The following is an 8067-nucleotide window of genomic DNA, read 5'->3' on the forward strand; positions in this document are numbered from 1 at the left end:
TGAAGAATCCAATGTTGCCAATTCACAAATAACTGCAAAGGAGGTGTAGCTGAAGGCCCCTTCTGCTCCTGTAGTAAATTTCTATCCTAGAGACCAATGCCGCAAGCTGTTATTTGTAATTTTCGAATAGTCTTCAAACAAAACAACTGCTCAGTATTCTTACAACAGCAACTGAAGTTAATGGGTACTACTATTGAAGTAATTCCGATCCAGAAGTCAGCAAAGCAATCAAAAAATTATTTACATTAAAAGCTAACGACCCTGAGTTACAGTCTGGCATTATGAAACGTTGTTTTAGAACAGTTAAAATGCAAAGAGCCAGAGAGAACGAATAGGCATTGTTGAACCCAAAAATCAAGCCGAAATTGGTCACATTATTCTTAGTCCTGTGACAAAAGATGGACTTTGAAAATTTAAAGCAAAAAGAATCAAACGTTTTGGGATATCGTAAGAAGAAAAGCATAAACTTATGGAATGAGAGGGCATAGGAAACATGCTAAGCCAATTGCTTTCCCTTAACGGACTTTGTGTGACAGATGGCATTTTGTCTGATGAATGAGTTGCGCAAACATACATACTAACCTTACTACGAAGAAGTCAGCCCCGCTAGACAACGGCGTTGATCTTGCCGATGCTATTGTAAGCTATACAAAACCAGAACTCAACCAAATCGCTGAAAGCCCAGGGCTTAAACTTGCGTAGCCTTGAATGTAAAATTTGAACAAATGGCCGTCTGCTTTAGCGACGAAGTAATGTCAGGTATGGTGACTGGTCCTGTAGAAAAGTATTTAGGATCGCACGCTCAAAGAGTCGATCAATCCAGTTTTCTCCTCCACAACGATCCCAATCAAGACGAAGCCACGAATGCCGATCAAAGCGATCAAAAGACCAATGCTCGAATGCGATCCGTTTTTTAAGATGTCTATGGCATAATCTTCATCAATTATTTGCAGAAGGGAACAGCAGTCCCTGGAGGGTATTATGTGAAATAAGGAAAAAATGGATCTATATGACGAAGAAAAAAGTTCTACACCATCATCATAAAGCAAGTGCCAAATTGGACCAATTGCAATTCAAATTGCTTGTTCTCCAGAATTAGCCCCCAGCGACTACTACCTGTTCTCAAATATGAAGCGGTAGTTCCAGAGAGGTTCACACCGGAGGCGTATTTCGAAGGCTTGGAATCGGTATACCAAGTGTATTACCCACGAGGGGACCAATTTAAGTAATAAAACAACATTGCTCAAAAAGCTTGTTTTCATTATAAGTCCTGGAATTTTTCAGCTCATGAAGTACGACACAATTTCAACTAGGCTAGGTAGTAAAACGGACAGAAATAGACTTGTTAAGCCATTATGGTTTGTTAATCGATGCATGTAATCAACGTCACTTAGGCAGACTTACACAATTGACAGCACCTGGGAAAATGGCATGTTCCATCCATGAGACTAATCAGTGGAAATATGAAATTCCATACACTGCTGTAGGATAGGCCGATCGAATGGAAAAACCACAAAGGTAACTAAGCATCATATTCAAGCTGCTCCTGGAGGTACGAGAACGTTCATCGACGATGGTATTGAGGTTCCCCAAAATACTCGCGTGCTCCAATATGCAGGGGCTGGATATTATGAGGTAAGATGGCCCTAGAGAATACTGTTCTCCCTCTTGCGATACTTTTATATTACACTTTGGCAAACCTAACGGACGTAAGTTCTAGAATATCAATCCGTTACAAAAAAAATGAGAGCTCCCATAGGCAGCCCCTTTTAAGAGGAAAAGGGGGAAGATGCTTTTATCGTAGCAAATTCGTTGTCGAAATAATGTTTACTGTGTCGGTGTCGGATTATTGCTTAATGCATTCTAATGGGAACCGATATAAAACAGAATATATAACTGTAAGAGTCCGGTCCAGAATGAAGAAAATGTCAATGGTAGTCATCAGTTTCAAGCTTTCGTGGATGAAAAACGCCTTAACAAATAAAAAATAAAAACAATACAATACAATATCGGGTACCATTTGTTCAGGAGAAGCTTTCTAAAGCTGACATTGAGATCATAATGGAGGATCGGAATAATACATAGTTGCTTATCTTCATTTGCATATTGCGTCTCCAAATCTTAGTAGGGGTGGAGAACTTCGACCCCTTCAATCCAACACGGTTCGACATTTTGCACAACGTGCCAGATAATATCAATGAGCATCAGAGATCTGGCTGACGACGAAAATGACAAGCGTAAGGAACTAAGGGCTCTTATTGGCATTATGAGTTGCATTTTAGCCATGCTAGTGTAGCAAATTTACTGAAGTTTATTATTCCGCTGACCAAGAAGGCAGAAGCTAATAATTTCAAGAACTTTCAGGTGGTTCCAAAACTTTCGATGGCCCGATCATCTCTTTATCTACGATGACGAGCTGTTAAAGAGGCAAAAGGAGCATTTCATCAGGGGTCTCAATCGTATGACAACTTCTCGTGAATGAAATGCAGATACAAACTGCTCCCCTAAATGCGGTATCTACTTAGCCATCAATGCGCTCAAGCGAGGCAAGGCCTCCCCTGGAGCGCTGCTAGTTAAAGGTATTCCCAAAACCTTTTCCCTTAAAATTTTGAAAAAGACAACATGTTTTGAAGAAGTGTTTACATTCTCCTTACTTTCGCAAAAATAATGCTGAAATGCTTCGAATGACACCTCGAAAGCTTGATCAACAGAACAGGTTAGTTTCCGCTCTAGATACCCCGTCATGGACCTTATCAAAACCCCTCCACAATGTATGAAGTTTATATCCCCGCTTCACCTACCCTTCATCGATTTCCAGAGTGGCATGAAGAACTCAATACGAGAGGGATATTCCACAGAAACTAATAGAATTTATCAGAACGACATATAACTGCACGAAATGTTGCGTTGTATCTAGGTTAAATTTCTGCCTAATTTGAGGTTCAAAACGGAATTCGTCGGTGATGACCTTCACGCCGCCTTGCCCGGAAGAGTTAAGATTTTCAATGGGCGATATCATCTTCTCCTTAAATCGAGTAATGGATCTTAACCAAGTGTCTCCGGCGAAGAAGCAAGGCGACCAAAAATAAAACAAAGGGCCTCAGTCGGATTCCTATCTTCAGTAGGACATTGAAGTCATCAAAATTTTATCTATTTCGATAGCGTTACTTCTGCTTACGGTGGCATCGAACTCAATTTTACCCAATACATTAACAGCATTAGATTCATGTTCGCTGATACCTCAACCCAATCATCAAGTTGGGGTGTTTCCGCGCCAATATTCTCTGTATTCCGTATGGAAGCGGTACATGGAAAGTGACCACTACTGTTACTCGGGAGCTCCAAAATTTCCGTTTCATCCCGAGAGCTTTGCCAGTGTACGGACTAAGTGCCAGTCTATTATCACGAAGGGGAACACAAGCTTGTCGAGAAAACTTGAAGGAAGCCGAAGCACATTTCAACGAACAGGCGAGGATGGCGCAAAAGTGTAGTTGACGTGCTATGCATCATTTGCCACAGTGGTAATCTGTTTGACTTATGTGTTGAATACGCTACTATAGCTTCAGTATTACTCTAAGACTTGGAACATTTCGTAAATTTCGTAAAGTGCAAAATGCAGAAAATAAAAATCTTGGTTATTTCTTATAGACCAGAAAGCCTTCTTCCTACTCTATTTAAGAAAATGCTTTTAGCAGGAATATTGCTGTTCGTATCTGAAAATATAATAACTTCGTTCCCTACCGTCAGTTCAGATTTCGAAAAGCATGATGCTATTGGTGAAATCCACTGAAATTAAATCCGACAAGGTGTGGCCCGTGGCCTAGTATCATAATCATCGTAACAACCGGTATCCGGTTTTGCGCCGAGGTCCATCAATTCGATATTCCTAAAAGCTGTCTGGCGTCCTGGTCTACGCCATCGCTCCATCTTAGGCAGGGTCTGCCTCGTCTTCTTTTTCTACCATAGATATTGCCCTTATAGACTTTTCGGGTGGGATCATCCTCATCCATACGGATTAAGTGACCCGCCCACCGTAACCTAATGAGCCGGATTTTATCCACAACCGGACGGTCATGGTATCGCTCATAGATTTCGTCATTGTGTAGGCTACGGAATCGTCCATCCTCATGTAGGGGGCCAAAAATTCTACGGAGGATTTTTCTCTCGAACGCGGCCAAGAGTTCGCAATTTTTCTTGCTAAAATAAAAATCTTCTCTTCTGAGTAAAGTGCAAGATCATTCCGCTTTGGGACCATTACACATAGGCACAGATCTCTTAGTCGACAAAACTACGTGGAAGCCCATAATGTGCTTTTACAAAGTTCAATTAAATGTACTCCATAATATGCGAAGAACCTGCCACAATGAGCCGAAAATTCGCTTATTACTGGTAGATAGGTATAAAATAAGGCTGATGAATCACTCAAATATACTATGGGTTAAGTATTAACGGCCGCTCAGAGGAGATCAATTAACGTTGTGGTACACCGTTTTGAAGCCATAAACTCCTAAGACCACGACTGCTGTGGTAAGAGCAGAGGGGCAGAGTTGACTCGGCTCAGATCTTCAGAGCTAACCCGTACCATTTAGGAATAATAGCAGCTCTCCCACCCTGGGATTAGAGATCTCTTTAAGGTCAACAAAGAATGGTTTACCTGGTGTCTGCAGCCTGGCTCTGGCTCGAGCTTGGCAATGGTATAGAAATGTTTAAGGGTTTCACTCCCCTCTCCGGAATTTTGGTAGTGCGAATTGCAGACCTCCAGAATCCTCCGAAGAATTTTTGGCCCCCTACATGAGAATAGACGATTCCGTAGCCTACGTAACGATGAAATCTATGAGCGATACCATGACCGTCCGGTTGTGGATTAAATCCGGTTCAATAGGTTACGGTAGTATGGATGAGGATGATCCAGCCCGAAAAGTCTATCAATATCTATGGTAGCAAAAGAAGACGAGGTAGGTCAGGACGCCAGACAGCTTTTAGAGATTTCGAATTGGCGGACCTCGGCCCAAAACCGGGGTGTCTGGAGTTCCTTATTAAGGCAGGCCTAGACCGGATACCGGTTGTTGCGCCGTTGATGATGATGAATTACAGACCACCGTAATTTTCTATGCATCAACTGGCGCCTGTTACAAGAGCTCGTCCGTCGGATCTTGTTATAGACCGCCAAATCCTCCTTGACTTAGCACAGGTGGTGCGCCTTCGCCATCTGAAGTCAGCGGCTCCTAAGAGTAGATTCCGGTCTTGACAGTCGCCAGCGGAATATAAACTGTATCCACCAAGGGCCTGCTAAGAGCAGAACCCTCTACGTTCCTATGACCGGGAATCCAAGGCCTTTGAGCGTGCCTCCCAGGCTGTCCAGCGTATCCTTGCCCCCACCCCTCAGCCTGGAGGATGTAGCCACTGAGCACAAAACCTTAATGACGGCTCGGCTGTCGGTCATTCATCAGCAGGTTTCCAGTACGGCAGTGCTTCTTAGAATACACTAGCGAGTGTTGGGAGACCGTACTACTCGGTTACTGTACCGACTCCACAGACTATCTTTGATCATTCAGTGAAGAATACTGTGTAATAATCTTGCAGCATGTCCCCGGTTTTCCACCCTAGCTTTTGTATAAAAGAAGTTTACTTGTTCATCCTAAAATCCATAGCGTCAAGCAGTTAATGCGAATCAATTCTTAGGCTTTTTCTATGTTAAATTAATGAAATAGCGTCCTTTGAGGAAAGCAGCATTCAACTACATTGATAAGGCCTAGTTTGTAAAATCTGAGGGGCCATTGCAGTGTCTATGCAAAAAAAGATACAATGATAAAGACGCTTGTTACAAAAAAAGCTATGGGCAAAACAAATGCAATGGCTAGCGGGAAGTGATAAGCCGCTGGTTTCAATCTAATAGTCCTAAAATGAGGCTTCCTACTCTCTCCCAGTAGAAAATGCACCATCGTGACAATTTCATTACAGACAATGAATGTATTGCTTCGGTATCCCTAACCAATTTTCTGGCAATTACTAAAGTTCCACTGATGGTTCTCCGCTCATAGTAAATTGTTTTTACATTCCACGATACCATGACCGTTGTAAACATTTTTGCTCAATGCAAATTTGACGCTCCGCACCTCCGCCCGAAGTTGTTCCCATGTTTACTGGCAAAAACAGGTATGAGTGCCGCCACACCTTCGGAATGTGTTGGTAGCTTTCGGCGTCTTCGTCATCTTTCTATCTTTTACCTCAGCAGAACCGGGTCTAGATCAAGATGATGGCGCAAGAACGGAGACAACCCCAGAGAACCTGGGATAATGGCACGGCTCCGAGGCGACCACATGTTAAGTTAATTACGCAAGTACACCTGAGGGGTCAGAAAGTAAATCAAATGAAACCTTACCTGAAATCTCGCTCGCTGGAGGCTAACCGACCATCAAACCGCACCGTTCTGAGAAATTCTTGGGCTGAGCTGCGGATGCGTTCAGCAGTAATTGTTTCGTGTGATTCACCGTTGAATTTGTATATGCGGTTTGCAGAGCCTGCACAGAGCGTGGTGCTGGGGAGAACTCGAGGCACCTGGATTCGCAGTACCGCGACACAGTAGGCGATTGGGTGGATCACTTGCAACAGACAAAAGGCACTTTCGTTAAAATTCACGTCACATCCGCACGTGCGTCTATGCAGAGATTGTGTACACCTGAACGGATGGAGCCCGGGCTCCAAAACAACCAAACCCCGTCCGGCCGCGGTCCGGTTGCACCGCGCAAGATGGGGCGAATTTGACGAGGGACACACCTGAGAATTCGAAATCAGCAAACCCGCGCGGGGCTGCAGCGGCGGTCGATTCGCAATTCGTTGGCAAACCCCAGGTCCGGCTTGTTGACTCGACGCAGAAAACAGGACCGACTACAAAAGGCACAAACGAAGCTGAACCCGAACCGAACTCACCGTGCCTCGATCAAGGTGTGTTCCGCGCGAGCTTGGATTTCTCGCGGACTTTTTTTAAATTCCTCCGCTCTCCAGAGCCCTGCAGTACGTCCGCACACTTAACTATAATTAATAAACAAACATCCAGCAACTGCCCGTCGGGTCTAATTGAATTTATTAATCCAAGTATTCGCGAAATGCAGCGCGACAAGTGCACTTTGCAGTTGACCTTCCAGAGGCCTCGCACGTGATTCACTCGCTTCCAATCGCTCGCGACTTGGACCGGATAATGCGCAGCGAGTGCGTGCGTATATCCTGGCCGATGCAAGGAAAATTACGCGCCAAATGCGTTCACTACAGTTACTTGGCCTTCGACTTCCCAACGTCCGTCTTAACACCCCACACAGAACAACGCCAATGTCACGTCGAAACTTTTCAAATTCTCGCCTCGAACTGGCGCAGCCACGGTCGATAGCAACACGAAAAAGCCCATGAGTCGCTTGCCGTGTACCGGTCCAGTCGGCATTCATTCAAATCGCGCCCGCCACCCCGTGGGGCAGCCAAGAAAACGCTCTTCCACCGGTGAGGCTTCGTTCCCCACCGCCGGCGTGGGACCGGTTTTCATGGAAACACGATCAACGCAAACGGCAATACCCGCGAAAGCTGCCGTTGCGTCCGCCGCCATGGTTACTCCAACGGCCCCATTTCGCGCCCGGGAGCGGAAAACAGATGGAGTCGGGCGGCCCCCATGGTTCTGGTTTCTGATAGATAAAAACGAGAAGCCAGGCTGGCAAGTTTGTTTAACTTTCTCCAAGTCAAGATGGCGCACTAGAGAGAATTGCCGTTTAGTTTCAAACTTGCAGTGTCTAAGGGAAATCCCCGGAAAGATGTGGGGAATCCTGTGCGTTTTACTTTTCAAATTTATAAGGTTTAAGTAAATCGCCGGATTAAAGCGATCATAGTATCACTATCACTATGGTATTTTTTATTTATAGAAGCTAACAGATTATGTTAATATTTAATGAGTGAAAACCTACAGTGACCGTCAAAAATAAACAAACCCATTTTTTTTTTAATTCAAACAGACATTTCTCAAGCTTTATTTTTAGAAATACAAAAGTAACAATCGTTTTTGAAAATACAATCTTTCAGTAACTA

General features: G+C 44.1%; 1 protein-coding gene across 1 annotated transcript in view; it reads right to left on the minus strand.

Annotated features, from left to right (window-relative positions):
* LOC119648757 overlaps positions 1–7402 on the minus strand; it is a 95059-nt gene extending 87657 nt beyond the window's left edge. Inside the window, exon 1 of the mRNA XM_038050583.1 lies at positions 6383–7402. The gene's annotated coding sequence lies outside the window, so the exon portion shown is untranslated. The remainder of the gene's footprint in view (positions 1–6382) is intronic.
* Between the last annotated feature and the right edge of the window lie 665 nt (positions 7403–8067).

Source organism: Hermetia illucens, chromosome 2 (genome assembly GCF_905115235.1).
Source record: "Hermetia illucens chromosome 2, iHerIll2.2.curated.20191125, whole genome shotgun sequence".
In the NCBI taxonomy this organism is placed as follows: domain Eukaryota; kingdom Metazoa; phylum Arthropoda; class Insecta; order Diptera; family Stratiomyidae; genus Hermetia; species Hermetia illucens.